The sequence below is a fragment of the Ischnura elegans genome, chromosome 9, assembly GCF_921293095.1.
Source record: "Ischnura elegans chromosome 9, ioIscEleg1.1, whole genome shotgun sequence".
NCBI lineage: Eukaryota > Metazoa > Arthropoda > Insecta > Odonata > Coenagrionidae > Ischnura > Ischnura elegans.
The window spans coordinates 6,102,758-6,116,642 of NC_060254.1; the positions used below are offsets into that span (position 1 = coordinate 6,102,758).

Genomic DNA, 13,885 nt, shown 5'->3' on the forward strand with positions numbered 1-13,885 from the left:
AACTTATTCCGCTCGTTTCTTCACATAAAAAATAGTGGACAGATTCATATGATTTGAAATAGGTCATAGTTTTTTTTTTTAATATCGCCATATATTTTTGGCAACGTTTAACTGATTATAATTTTGCATAATCAGGGAAATTTTCATGTGGAATACAGCATTATAATCAAAGTAACATGTTGTACAACATAATGAAAAATTAATCAACAAAATGCACAAGCAATTAACCTGGGAATTTTTATGAAAAAAACTAACAAATGTTTTAAAACTATTAGCTTATACTTTTAGTATATCTGCTTTATATGATCTGCTTCCATGTACTTTGAGAGGTAAAATTATTGCTGAATAGATTGTGTTATGTTGCTTTCGAGGTCTTATGCTATATTCGCTCCCATTTAAATTACTGCTGCTTGAGTTCAGATAAAGAGTATGTGAGCAGATGCACGTTCCGCACTGTAAACAAAAGAGCATTGTTGTGCGGGAGCCACGAGACTTCCGAGGCCAAATATTTTTATTGCTTAATGGCCACCCATGGAAATTCATTTTTACCGATTTCTATAAAAATCGCATCCGTAAATGAATTATTGTTGTCCGAATCAGCGCGGAATGCCTAATCACATTAATTAAAACATAAGTTAGAGATAAAATACACACTACTTATTATAAAATAAATATTCCCTTAGTAAAAGTATAAACTTTATCCGAGCAGGAGTAGGTTTATGGTAGGAAATAATTCGACACCTCCACAGCAAAACCGCTCAACAATCCCCCACCGAATCAAATCCGCTCATATGGGTGCCAAACAATACGAAAGCGCTCAGCCATAGCCACCTAGAGAAAAGGCCCCGTCACAAGCGACGGCTGAGGCTCTGACGTCACCACGAGAAGTGCTGTGTTGTTCCGGCTGCCGTTGGAGACCACTTTGTTTACGAGTGTATTTACGTTACGTTTTACCACATTTTAGGGACTTTTGTGGTGTTAGTTGGTGAAAATTTAAGTTTCTGAGGGTAGTGAAGTTTCCTTTATTATTGAATTTCATTCGCTGGACTTCATATACGTGTATTTGTGAGGCCTCTTTGTTAAAAAGTTCCTTTCACATGCGTAGTGCCGGCATGCGAAGAAAACTCCACAGGAGTGGACCCGAGGTTCAAGTTTTTAACTTTCCAAAAGATCCTGAGCTGAAGAAGAAGTGTATATGGGGGATAAAAAGAGACAATTTCACCTCGACGGAAAACATTAAGGTATGTACTCTTTCTAGCTGTAATTATTTGGATGTAATTTCAAGGTAGATGTGTCTTGGGGATGTTGACAGTACTAAAAGTGGTGAATTAAATACAGAAGCGGCATTTCAATTGGAAATTCTTGTATTTTAGCTGAATTTTTTGTATTATTTCGTGCAGTAAACGTGAGGTTGAAGGAGTTTCTTGGGAATTATAATATAGCTGCCAAGTTTATAGCATCGAATATTCTTTAGTATCTTGCCCTCTGCTGTGTTATGCGTCTAAAACTCAGCAAAACAGTGCTTATTTAACTATACTTTTGTTACTCATAGTTGAAAAGCAATGTGAATTATCTACGCGATAATTTATGTGCTTAGGTATTTTCCATGAAACTACCAGTCTTTTATTTTTGGCGTAGTAACTTATATTAGGGGGTAAAGCACATAAATTTCTAGGGTTCTTGGGTTCAAATTAATTTCTGCTTATATATAATTCCGTAAGACCAACGATATTTACTTGATAAATTGCATGGATAGCATCTAATCATGAGAAATGCATAAGTCGCGTCAGAAACGTATGTTTCTATACTATGCTATACTATGTTATTGGTGTGTCTGAACAACCGTGAATGAAAATTTGCGTTTTTCTCTTACAATTGGTGCAATGAACCGTAATTTATGTATGCCCGGCTTTCATCATCTGAAATTATCTTATGGTCTAGTTTAAAATTTTTAAAAATCTTTAAGGTACATAATGATCTCCTATATTTACTGGCCTAGTCATTAGATATCTCTCATGCAGAAATGCCTAAAATTGGAAATGAAATAACTACTTAGTAATTTTCATGACTTTTTCTTATTTATTAATTTTAGTCGTGTGATCTTCACTTCTCAGCGAGTGACATCAGAAAAGAACCTGTGGCCTTGCGGGAGAAGATGGGGAAGATAACTCGTGTTGAATTAGAAGTGTCATAGGAGGAGGGTGCCATTACTTCATTTGAAACTGTCATCTAGAAGACAGAATGTCATAGTGGTTGAAGTGACATAAGGGACTATGGTGGATTTGTTTTTTATAAGTGGTTCATGTGACAATGGACATTCATCTGAAAAACTATTGAAGATAATTATTGTGGCTTCTGCCAGTGCTCTTTTAAATGATTTTTGTTCAAAAGAAAATACCAGTATTAGTTTCACCAAATTAGTTCATCGTAATAAGAGAAAATTGTAGGTATTATTTTGATTGACGAATGGAAATACAAAATATTTGTATTTTACTTCTGTGCTTTTTTCTTTCCTGCCGCCAAAATTCCTTGTGGTGATTACTTCATGCATGTTAAGTAAGATCTGAGGTGTGATTTAAGAGATGTCGTGTTCTTTATGCAAATGTGAATGCTGGTGATATGGCAGGACTTCCAAATTTTTTATGCGATTGATACATCTACTGAAGTGGGATTGAAACTTTTGCTCATCCCAAATAATATTTCAAATACTTAAGCTCCTGGGAGGGGTACGTTTTATTAGCCGAGGCTGGACTATACGTAAATTTTGGCTTGCATTTTGATGCATTCGAGAGTAATAATGGCAGATGTGTCAACGATACCAAATTTCACAAGTAACTATCATTGAAAATCTTATTTCGTCAGGCTCTACGGTAAGATTTTCATAGCCCATGGGCATATCTAATTTAATGTCAAAATAAAGAAGAATTCACTCTTAAATAATAGATCCATTTGGGACTTTGTGTGAACACCTTTTACTCTGCCAGAAAGAAATTATTTATCCAAGGGAAGTATATGGAATGCAACCAGGTTTAATCAAATACTTGCCATCACCACTTTATGCTATCGAATTTCGAGACGGTTTTATGTTGAATAATAAATGCTCTTTGGATGCAAAGAGCCTTCTCTACATAGTCATTTCAGATTTTAATATTGTTATGTAGTACTTCTAGTTCACAACGACAATTTATGAATTAGTTATAAATAGTTTTTTCTTGAGAACGGCGAAGTTATATGTTACGTGCCAAAAGACGTAATATTAACGAATAACTTTGAGATTGAAAAATATTTTTGTTGATGCGTGTCAGTATTTTCTCGGAACCCGCTGACTATTTTCTTATTGACTGAGTAAATTAGGTATCAATTATCTTTTCACTTCGGCGGCTAAACCACCGTCGCAGACAGCACCACAACTACTTCTGTTCTGCCATGCTCTGGCATTAGCACTTCAATGAGTGACGTCACACGCCTGTGAACGGGCCTTATCTCTAGGTGGCTGTGGCTCAGCTGGCCGGAGCATAAACGCTACCCTCTAATTCTTCAAGCTGCGTAGGTGAGTGCTTGTGCTTCCCCTGCGGCCATCTTGTCGCATGCCTATTGTTGGGGCTCCTAGATTGGCGGATTTGATTCGGTGGATGATTGTTGAGCGCTTGTTCAGTAAAGGTATCGAATTGTTCCATTCGATATTAATTTAAGTTATGGTATGAAATAATTGTTCAATTCGAAATTAATTTGAATATATTAATAATAATTATCGTCCATTGAATTCTAAACAGTTGACTAATGATACCCCGTCCACAAGTGAAGCCAAGAAATTGCGTAATGAATATCTTGAGAAAGTCCTCTACAATGCATTTAAATGCATGTGAAATCGGGAAATTTAGAGATTTCTTCTCCTCAATTCACATTATTTGGGAGTGAGAGATTTGAGATTTGGAAATCAAATACTTCAACGAACAGACGACGACGTGTTCACCTCAAAATACACTCACTGATTTTTTTCAATCGAATTCGACCCTCTTTCCCATTTAAAATAATACGTTCATGTTTGGTTTTCAGCTGCTGGGTTCAACTGCTCATGTGGTGCATTGCGGTCAATAGCGATTCAATTGTTTCCAGTTCAGCTCTGACCACCCTGCGATCGATTAATCGAACGGCAGACGAAAGAGCGATAATTCTTCAGAGAGCCGACCCCTTTCCTATCCAACTATCCGTGTTTGAATGGCAAATTGCACATGTCGCAACTACATATAATGTTATTCGACCCTTTTCGCAAAACGGTTCAAGATCTTGTTTGAATCTCGTTGTTTGCTTCTGGTTCGAATACTTTTTGCCTCCGATACAACATTCTGATGCATTCGTTGAACTTTGTGCAGGCGAAAGAAAAACACAAATGTTCGCGTCCCTCGCTGGATTCGAATTAGAATCGCCGCTACGGGAAAAAAATCAGTTCCATTAGCATGGAGTGGAACAACCGTTCGATTTTCAATGGACGAGAAAAAGAGAGCAGCGAATTGCAGTTCGTTACGTTTAATGCATTGGAGCGACGAAAGACATGCGCTCTTTAAAACAAAAGAAAAACGAAATGAAAGAACGCACCAGAATGCTCAAACGAGAGTCACTCGAAAATCTGTTATTCATTTGTTTCTGTTTCTGACGCACTGTTTTCGCCGTCAAAATGATCAGTACCGTCTAATTTAAACATTTATACCCAAATCTGTCAGCGAAATACAACCTGTATAGTAATATAATCTGTACGTAAAATAAATACAACCGGTATAGTCGTATTATCTCTTAGCGAAAAACTATCCTTTAATGCATGAACATCGTTAAATGAATAATTTGGATGCTGGTGTACGCAGGCACGGCTCAAAGATATTGACGCAAGAATCGAATAATTCACTCCGCAAACAATGAAATTAGCCAACCCTAAATTTTCTTAGCAACGGCAACTTTGAAAATCAATAATAACAATGTAACCTATTGAAGCCGATTGAAAATTTCGCCGAAATGTGAAAGATTAATAAAAATACAAATAAGCATAAAAATCTGAACAGTTCGTTGAGAACTTTTTCGTAAATAATCCAAAATGTTAAAAATTATGTCTTACATTTAAATCAAAATGATAATGGCAAGTTAGGTGAACGTTAATTGGTTAGTTAACTTCCCCATCATCATTTTTTATCATTGAAAGCAAAATTTTCTGATGACATGAAATATTTTTATTACGTCATCTTCTCTTTAAATGATAAAAAGTAATTCAATTCTTTCTTATTTCTGACGCAATAGATATTTTCTTGTGCTCTATTGGTGGAACCATTTGCCACGATACCTCGGTAGACCTTGTCCTCGTAAAATGAATTAATGAAGGGGTTGGCCACGTAAAGGGTGGGGGGGGGGGGTCCGAAAATCCGAAATCAGCAGTCCCCCCCCAACGGCCGAAAGAGCAATGGCGTAGTTTTTTCTTGTGTTCCCGCTGATTATTCAAGGCTTGGAGGATCCAAATTGCCTACATTAGCCACGCACGCCCTTTGCCGGCGTACATCATTGGACAAACGAGCCTGCCTCTTTTTTTTTAAGTCCAAAGAGGGCAGCAGCATCAGCGGAGCGAAAAAAAGGAATGTCAAAATGCGAAAAGGGTTGGTCTCGAATTTGATAATGTCCGTGGGATAGCAGAAGTAAATTGAACAAATAAGGCCTCCGACGATAAGGCCATCCGAAGAAAAAAAAAGACAATCGACAACGTTGCAGCCGGGACGTAAAATACATGTATAGGAATGGCGTGGATGCAATACTTACCATTGTAACTTTCAAATCTGACCGTCCGATCGCATTTCTCAAACTATTTCCGACAATCGAGTAGTATTTGCGGATTTTTTAAAAAACTACAGCAGTAAATATTTGAGGTTTAAAAATTATATAATTATATAATTATAATATCTCCATATATATAATTATATAGTTATATTTGCATAGAGATATTTGATATAGGTATTTTCATATGCAGGAATCATTCAATGATAAAAATACGTTTTTGCTCTTGTCCATAAAAAATTGCGTAATAGAGGGCACTGAAAATGTACGGCTGCACTGAAAAGAGAGTCCTAAAACAGAGGAGCTACTCGAGAGGAATGTGCGCAAATATTTTATTCGATGAACTTACGACCTTAAGATGACTGGATAAAGCCCCGTTCACAACGAATAAAATTGGCTTAACTTTACATAATATCTCCAGACCTATTGGTGAAATAATCCACCAATCACAGCTCAGACATCATTTCAATAACGAAATTGGTTGAAGATAATTTTCGATAGTTCATTACACTTTCAAAAGGAACATTCATTACTACTGGCTATTTTATAAGAGAAATATGTGCTTGTCTCTAGTGATGGCCTTTCCAAGTCGAGGTCAGTCCATATATGTCAAGTGGCCGGGAAAGTCCCAGTTTAGAGCGCTTTTGAGGGATTCGTCCCGTCGGCTCCCGAAAATTCTGTACGAAGTCCAGGTTTCGTGCAAAAATTATCGAAATTATGTTTTTATAATAAAAGTTTATCGCAAAAAGCACAACGAAATACGGCAATAAAAGTTTAGAATTAAATATCATATTAGCAACTTTGTCGTACGAAAATGAAATGGCGGCATTATGAGAGAACACCGCGCTGGCGCTGTCCGTCAGCTTGCAGCCGAACGTATCATAGTAGCGCAGCTTCCCCTCACCCCCCCCCCCCCACGCCCGCTTCCCCTCCGCCGCGTTCCCTTAAACGTCATGGTTGAATGCCCGCCGCGGCGCGCCCTATTAAACCATGACGATCAGTAGCTGAGGAGTCCAAGCCAATGCAGTGCCAGTCGCCTCCATCTGATCCATTGGTGAGAGCACTTGTTACCTACTAGGTGGGTGTAGAATAACCAGGATAAGCGGTAGGAGCGAGATTAACAAATTGCGGAATTTTAAGATGAATGGTTCATAATGGTGAGTTTTACGGCTTTCTGAGGGACATTCGAGGTCAGCCCATATATGTCAAGTGGCCGGGAAAGTCCCAGTTTAGAGCGCTTTTGAGGGATTCGTCACTATCCACGTCACGTATCTTTACACTATTCTATTAGTAATATCAATCCAATTAAGTAAAATGGATTAAACTTAAATATTTCTCTGAACTCTGGGGGGGAGGGGGGACTTTAACCCCCAAAACGCCCCCTCGCTGCGCCACTGCTTAGTGTTGTTAATATGCTGTGAGTAATGTAGTAAGTAATGATTTGCTGAGCGTTTGCCAGGAACAAGTAGGGCTCCCGTAGAAAGAGTTTTTTACCATCACAAATAACTTGCTGTCGTCCGAGAAATCACTTTACTTCGTGAAAAACAACGATTTCAATGCCGATGGCTCGAGTGAATTTTAAATGCTGTTGTGACCAGTTTTACGATGTGCAAAACAAAACAAAAACGTATCGAGAAATATAAGTAGGTAGTGCCCAAGAATATTTTTGGTGTGAATTTGATGAGCTGGCAGGACAGTCAAACGTAAAATAGGTTTAAAGTGGAAGTAACGATTAAAATTAAACACACCTCCCACGTTTACCCTGACAATAATACTATAAGAAAATTTTACGTGATTAAAAGTAATTTCGTCGAAGGAGGAAAAAGATTAAAAAATAACCGAAATAATAATCATATTCTTACTTTTGATTTTACAAACCTATTCCCATGGATTATACTGTAGGTTTTTGGACTTTACTGGGGTACTAACATATAAGATATCCTGGTCTACGCCAATACATTTATGGCCACCCTAGCTACATTTTTTTTCTAAATCAATAGAAGCTGAAGTTCTCAACTCCTTAGGAAGTAAATTTAAGTCAGGCTACATTCTAGTGAATAAGGCTGAACTCATTTGCATCGATTATATTATTGCTTGCTCAACAGAACAAAAAAGCAGAAAAAACGACAATCGTTCGCACTAGCGTAGGTGTATAATGCATAGGATACTTAGATAAGAAAAGCGCAATCGCCTCAACCAGGGGAAATTATTTCAAATGGTTCTTTTAATGGCTGTTTTTACTCCATTTTTACGCCAAATATTTCGTACGAAATCAGCAACGATAGTTAAAAAGGTCTTACCTCGTAAATGGTCGCAAGTTTGTCTTCTGTGGTGTCTATTCCGTAGTTAATTAATGAGCACCGTTTAATACGCACATTTCAAGATAATGACTACTGTCTCTTCTGGCTGCATCTTGTACACATTTTTCATCAATATTGTTATTTGCCATAGCGAAGTTTTAATTGAGAAATAAACAAAAGATGAGTTGCGCATGAAGTGTGCATTTTGATTTGTTGTTTGCTCTCCAATGCATTAATAAATACAGAATCCACAATATTTGTGTTTTAGTTTTTACTGCTGTGTAATATTATTAGGATACGCACAAGATTTTTGAAGGAATACATTTAGGGCCGTGCTTATTGTCGTTTCCATGGAAGACCTCCACAAGTCTCCCATCCGGAAGGCTCCCATACGACTTCTCGACATCGGTATTCAATAAACCTCTTTTGTAAGACTTCCGTATAGTTGACTTGTGGGTGTTATACGTGGAAACGTTGCTAACGACGAAAGAGAGATTTGCTTATCTACTTTCAATTGTTTCTAGCTTGATCGCTCGAAATAGCCACACAATTGTTGTTTATTGTCAGGAATAGAAAAGAATAGTTCGAGCGATGTGGGTGGAAATGGTTCGAGAATACAGAATATTTTCCGATAATACTAGGAAAGAAGTAGAATCACGAGAAGAAATAAATCCGATGGTCGTTTTGATAAATGAATTCAACTGAATCAGCGAAGTATCTTTTCAAGAAGAAAATCATTAGCTACACAAAAAGGATAAATTGAAATAGCGGTAAGAGCAATGCGATTGATTAAGGTAAAAAGTTAGGAATATATGTATGCTGGTAAAATAGCGAGGACATATTTTTAGGTATATTTATATCGTTTCTATTTTATGGTAAAGCTTTTAATGCAATGCCAAGGATAATTACCTAGAATGTGGTTTCGCGCGCTAAATAGAAGTTGAAAGAAAGAGACAGAAACCGATGAACTTCTATTTGTAATTATGTTTGTATATTCGCTCTCTCTCTAAATAATCACCGATTAAGCCGCCTATGGTCGGAAAGTTTCCTTAGTTTGATAAGGTATTAATAATCCTTAGCCAAGCGCTACCTACTATCAGGGTACTCTGCTACCTGCAAGCAGCCTGCATCGTATCAGCGCTCAAAGCCTCGCCCCAAGGTCGCCTCACTTGGCGGCAGCGGAAACCAGAATGACGTCACACGGGGTTTTCCCAGCATTCATACTTACAGCCGTCGCGTTTTCGCGCGCTTGAAATTTTTCACTTTTCATTTAATCGCGAAAAATAGATATCGTAATTTAAAAATCTAAAATCGTGAAATACGTACTCCAGGAGTAATAATCTCTCGATTTAGGCAATAAAAAAATAATAGGAAACCACCCTACTCCATTTCTTCTCCTGTGTGCGTTGAATTCTTCCTTCCTTCCAATAGGGTGGTTTCCTATTATTTTTTTATTGCCTAAATCGAAAGATTATTACTCCTGGAGTACATATTTCACGCTTTTAAGTTTTTAAATGACGATATCTATTTTTCGCGATTAAATGAAAAGTGAAAATTTTCAAGCGCGCGAAAACGCGACGGCTGTAAGTATGAATGCTGGGAAAACCCCGTGTGACGTCATTCTGGTTCCCGCTGCCGCCCTGTGAGGTGACCTTGAGGCGAGTTGAGCGCTGATACGACGCAGGCTGCTAGCAGGTAGCAGAGTACCCTACTAGCAGGTAGCGCTTGGCTTAAATAAGTATTATTAATACCCTATCAAACGAAGGAAACTTTCCGACATTAGGCAGTTTTAATAGGTGATTATTAAGAGATGTTTCCCTGGGCTATGTGACTCATGCATGCATTTGTAATCTCAGACGATGTAAAACTCCTATCCTCTCGTATAGAAACTAGGTCCCTGTGACGTCACGTGGAGTGGCATCGCATGGGCGCCAATCTGGCATTTTTCAAATGCGGTTAAAATTGACCATTGCCATTCGCCTAAACTGGGATTTTTAAAACCAAATAATTTGTATATTAATAATACACTAATGGTGGGTAACGAATCGCAATCAATGCCTTTCGTTTTCTTTGATGAAGGAAACTACCCTATTAGTTATTCAGAGTAACTTCTCCTTTCTTCATTGCAATTAATTAATTTAAATCATCAAATCAATCTTCCAATTGCGTTTGCCTCATTACCATTGCTATGCGATTACCTTAGGAGCTATAGGTCGCTGGTTCGAGGCCCAGAAAAGTAACTTTTTTCCTTGGCTAAACATGAATATTTCACGAAAGTTCCCAACAATTATGCTTTTATGTCTATCCAATTCACTCATTTAAAATATTTTCTTTTACACTTGGCTGATCGTCTGTCAATGGCGGTAATAATCGCTGGGTTCATCAAATGTTTTTAAATAGTTGATTGCAAAGAATCAAGGAAGATAATAATAATTGAAACAACTGAAGTATTTTTCTACAATTTTTAAATCTTACTCAACCAGTCAAAGACAGCTCTTGAGGTTGATGCGTAAACATGAAAACCGGTTGAGTAAGATGTAAAAAGTGTGGAAAAATAGACTAGAGTTGTCTCAATTAATATCATCTATGGACTTCCACAAAGTCGACTCGTCGACAATCAGTCTGAAACAAGGAAGAGTTCGAACGAAAATGTAATAAATAACCATTTAAATTCGCCTTCCGCACCAAACTGAATCACCTTCCACTTCTGCAGCCTTCCCTTGTTAGTTAGTGCAATAGGTCTGATTTCGACCCGTAGATGGCAGTCCAGTCATCGCTCCGCACATTTCAATTGAGCCTTAATTCCTCAAGTGGCGCCATCAGGAGGGAAGCGGGCGTCCCTGGAACCAAAGCTGTTCTTAATGAAGGCCACCGTTGGCGGCCAATCACGTTCTACCTGTTTCCATTGCCTAGGCATCCCGGAGGCGCACAGGTGTATTGTTGGCGGGCGAGGAGGCTAACGAGGACAGGGGCGCTGTTTAACGAAGCGCTCACTCAGTTTCCTTGGCAGCGCCCGAGTATTCAAATGCGACGAGGAGGAGTCATGGAAACATCTCCGCGCTAACTCAATCTAAGAGCGAAGAGGCAAGGAGGTAGAAGATGTTGGCAGGCACATACACAGCCATTCTGTATTCAGAAGCGTGCGCAGATCTCCTTGCTACCATCCAATTAACTCAACTACCAACCCTCCTCCTGTGTGGCGCCACCATCTACCTATCTACCCTCACGAAAACGCGGCAATCTACGGAAATAATCACACCGTTTATCCCCAAACCCTAATCTCAAATGGGGTCTTTCCATCATACCTGGGATCGCAATACACTGAAGTAATTCGGAATTATCTTTTTGGTGTATACAGTACATAGGTACAGGATGAATCAAGAGGGCTATCACATTGCCCTAGTAACGCACCTACTGTTTACGTCTCACAGGAAGGAAGAAACAATGGAAGTGCGCACGATGCAGGCGCCACAGTGGTCAAAAGCAGAGGCAAACAATGAAACCCCAACCTAATCCGTGCTACACAAATGGGAAAGTGAAATAGATAGCAAAGCGAACACTCATAAATGCGCAATATTAAACAGCTCATACTTCTTTCTTTCCATGAGTATTAAACTTTAATCGAAATAAAAAACAAGTAAACAAACTCTCGCTATGGTTGAAGTCAGCCAATCATCAGACGCATCTACTCATCACGTGATCAAAGTGTTTCGCCATTTCATTGTTGGGCGCAGACGTCTACCCGCGCAATTGCTCGTGCACGCTAACATTCCCAAAGGCTTCCAAGATCGAAGTTATCCACCCAATTGCGCCAGGGAGCATTCATTTTTTTTTTGTTCCTCTTGTTTATCCGTAGTCGTATCCTAGCGATGGGAGGGGGAGGGAGGGAGGGATCGAAGTTGAGGTAGGAGGTGGTGGGAGGGTGGAAAATTAAGGAAAAGAGGAGAGGGGATGGGGGGAGAAATCAAATTAGCTAATTGCTGCTCTCCCGAGAGAGGGCGGCTAATCTGCGCATGATAATACTAAGATGGCTGTTTGCGCAGCAGATCAAAAACACTGGCGGCCCCTCCATCGCAGACAGCTCCTCTCTCTCTCTCGACTTGCTGCTCTGTATTAGATGGGAGGGTTGGATATATATATATATATACATGGATGGGACCCCTGGGGGTGTATGGCGGGGGGTGTACGAGCCAAGACGTGACGGTGCTACAAGATAAGAGGGTCATCGGGAGAGGACAGATTCGGTTCACATGAACGAACGAATCCATAACACTTGAGACTGTGTCGTTCATGAACGAGTCGTTCAACATTAATGATTCATTTGAATAAACTGAATGAATCGAATCGTGATTCTCTGGCGAATTTGGTCAAAATGAATGAAATCGCACCGAATGAACGATAGCTCTAAATACAGTGGAGTTGGTGGTGGATGTTGGCGTTGGTAGGTAATCGAGTGAGCCGAATACGGCGAGCATAGATCCATCTGAATGAACGATTTACATCGAGCAGATTCAGATTATAGCACATACCTGTATATGAATTTCGTGGGGATGTGCGTCTACTCGAAAATTGGAGTCGAGTGGTTTTCACTCGACTCGAGTGCTTCAAGCTTACTGTACATGTAGCATTCAACCATTATGGGTAGTGATCTCCGTGAGCCACTGAGTGAGATACCTTTTCGTCCGCCTCGGCGGCCGTTCGTGAATCGCTCATACTGTGGAGGACATCTTTCGCAAGTGAGTGAGAACGAGCGGGGCCAGAGGAGGGTCACGGCCCTACTCTGACCTCGGGGGTGCGTGGTATAGGCCTGACCGGAACCGAAGGGGAATCCCCACATTAAACAGAATAACGGGCCGACACCGCGGCCTCCTGGTCTCGGCATGGAATGCGCTGAAGAAACGGTGGAAAACAACAATTGTTCAACAGACATAACATTTGAATCAATCCATGTAAATTGATTACTCGGATGAAATATATTTTCGGGTAACTGTGCCATGTTTTCATTAATCCTTCGCCCTTTCGTCTCGACGTCAGTAATTGGGTATCCATACTTGAACTTTGCCTACGATATAAATGTTGAGAGAAATGAACAAGGTGAAGTAAAGTATGAAGGCATTGCATATGGGAAGAATGGAAAGTTACGAGGAATAATTGAAGAAAATGAAAATTAAGTGATATAATTCGAGTACCAGAGAGAATAAATGCGATACTTTTATCGTACTAGAGGTAAGTGTGTTACTATTGATAAGTGACTTATAATAAAACCCTATTTACTGAACTCATTTCAAATAAGGAATGAAAAGGGAAATGATACGAACAATGTGGACTGCAAAAAAAGGAAATATTAATAGAGTTGCACAACAGGGGCTCATTATGAAATTTCAATACAAACATTCGTTTCTGCTCAATCTGTAATTGTAATACGGGCATGATATCTATCTATCTATACTATAACATGATAAACTATCAGGCCACTAATCTCTCTCACCAATCCCATGTTTTGCAATACATTTTTAAGCCGGTGGTATAGAGGTAAATAATTATTTGTATCGCTATTTCAAAGTTATTATGATAATTTTATTTGCATGGAAGCAAATTTAATAGCAGCTTCTTCGGTATCTTCATTTCATAATCGTCATCACTGGCCAATAATCCTAAGACTGGATTGACGCAGATTTCAACTTAATTCTCCTATCAGTTAATATGATGTAGTGCCTGGGTGAATCCATGGAAGAAATCACTCACATCACAGTACGAACGGTAAAAAATCACGC

The 13,885-nt window shown here is 39.1% G+C and overlaps 1 protein-coding gene and 1 long non-coding RNA gene across 2 annotated transcripts in view; one reads left to right on the forward strand and one right to left on the reverse strand.

Moving 5' to 3' along the window:
* Positions 1 to 13,885, reverse strand: part of LOC124165874 (motor neuron and pancreas homeobox protein 1-like) — a 171,003-nt gene that overhangs the window by 69,471 nt on the left and 87,647 nt on the right. The gene's annotated exons all lie outside the window — the stretch shown is intronic.
* On the forward strand, positions 1,017 to 2,378 carry LOC124165539. The gene is made up of 2 exons (XR_006866250.1): positions 1,017 to 1,241; positions 2,093 to 2,378. It is a non-coding gene; the product is annotated as an uncharacterized LOC124165539 (long non-coding RNA).